Source organism: Lupinus angustifolius, chromosome LG19 (genome assembly GCF_001865875.1).
Source record: "Lupinus angustifolius cultivar Tanjil chromosome LG19, LupAngTanjil_v1.0, whole genome shotgun sequence".
Taxonomy (NCBI): domain Eukaryota; kingdom Viridiplantae; phylum Streptophyta; class Magnoliopsida; order Fabales; family Fabaceae; genus Lupinus; species Lupinus angustifolius.
This window is the reverse complement of record NC_032027.1, coordinates 15,918,176-15,920,273: the sequence shown is the minus strand read 5'-3', so window position 1 is coordinate 15,920,273 and position 2,098 is coordinate 15,918,176.

The window sequence follows — 2,098 nt, the reverse complement described above, 5'->3', positions numbered from 1 at the left end:
CTTAAGGAGGTGACCAAGCTACTTGACCAAGTGACCAAATCCATGCTGAAGGATTTGGTCAGCTGCGGAGCGGTGCAAAGAAGCAGCTGAGCGCCCAACACCTTGGCCTATATAAAGGCATGAAATTCTCATTTGTAAACATCGTACATACATTCTAAATTCTTCCTAGTTTATTCCTCTTCTTTCCTCCATATTTTTCTATCATTTTAGGTAGTTTTTAGGCTAGTTTTAGAGTAGTTTAGTTTATAGTTCAAGAGGATAAAGGAGAAGGTAAATGAGATGCAAAAATCCATTTTTTAATCTCATTTGGAACTTAAAGCATCTGATCATTGGATGGATGGCTCATGCTCCTAACAATTTCATTTGAAAGTTGATTATGTATTTCTTCTTCTTCTTTTATTCTAAATTTGAATTTTAATCATTCAAGTTGGTGCTTTGATTTATTTTATTTGTTTGAGAAGATTGATCACCTTAAAACCGAATTCAAGTCATGGAAAATTACTTGTCTCAAACACTTAACAAATAACTAAGAAGTAGTTGTACTACTTAGTTTATTTGCCAAGTTAAGCATTCTTTTCTAAAGATCTTATATTCATTACTACTTCAATATTAGAGTAGCCAAGATTAGGGTGTGACAACCTAGTCTCTTTGTAGACGTAGGATTGTTTAGTAGTGAATATAAGTGATCATCATTCTACCCTTTTAAGACATACACTAAAAGGAGGATTTCAAACCTTGGTGTTTGGATTTAATCAAAGTAAAACATAAGAACTTGAGAAATACTTTCATCATTCAAAATGATCTTGTCTCAAGAATTTGTTAATACTTAGTTTATGTTTCTTGTTAAGTGTTTATGTGCACATCAAATCAAATAAAAAACAACCAAAATATGTTCCCTCTAAAATCCTTTCAACAAAGGTACGTTTAATTTTCGAGAACGAAAATCTTATAAGCTGGGGAGGATTGTAACACCGTGTTTTTCCGAGCACGTTTAATTAAGTAATTAATTGTTAATGAATTTATTATAAAAATTAATCAGTAATATTTTAGGCTAAACCTCAGTTGAGTTTTAGTCTTGTATTATAATATTCTTGTTTTCCCTATTTTTCAAGATTTTTTGAGAATAAAAGTTTCTGAAACAATTTCTAGTCGTTTTATCGCATTTTTGCCCCGTTGGCTTCGAAATATTATTTCTAGTAAAAATAGACAACCAAGTTTGTGCATAACTCATCTCTAGGTATTTTTACCTTGAAATTCAAGTTTCGACGTTTAGAGCAAAAAATCTAAATCGGTAGATCGTATATTTCTGGACGAAGTTACCCAGTAATACTCGGGAACGACATCAATTGCGAAATCATATTGCATCAATTAAATCGGAGTATTAATCACATCATGGGTCAATGACTTGTAAAACAAGCAAAGTCAAAGCTTATATAATCCCCTAAATCGCTCACCAAATCTCCTTACTCCATCACCATTAGACACATCACCTAAGCTATCCTAAAGCTAGATTGCGTCTCATTAATTTTCAGATTTGAGACAGGGTGAGGCTCTCCTATAAATACCTCACCCCATCCTCTCATTTTTACACTAATTCTCCTAAAGAAAGTTACGATATTCTTTCTCTTTTTCTCTTCTCCATTTTTTCTCCACATACACCATGAGAAAATCATGATATCTTAGTATGTTAATCATGGAGTTGAGTTTATGTTTTTTTTATTTAAATTTTTTGCAAGTCATGACTAAAGGGGATGATAATGAAATCATATGAACCTTTGTGTAGTTTTTGAACTATGTAAAACTTAAAATTTCTTCCTTGTTCTTAGATGGAAAAACTATATCTTTGGACAAGGTTAGATGAGTTTATATGCTTTATAAATATTGGAAATTATTGTTAGTATTTAAATGTATTTAAAGGTCATGATTTGAACATCAAAGGAACCTTTATTGTGTTGAAGAAAAGTTTATGTCTATTCTTGAAAGTTCAAAATGTTTATAAGTTTTTGTTGAAAATATTTCATTTTTAAAAGGTATTATGTGTAAAAGGTTGTTTAGCATATGTTATTCTTTGATTTCCAAGTTAAAGTAAGGATTTGGG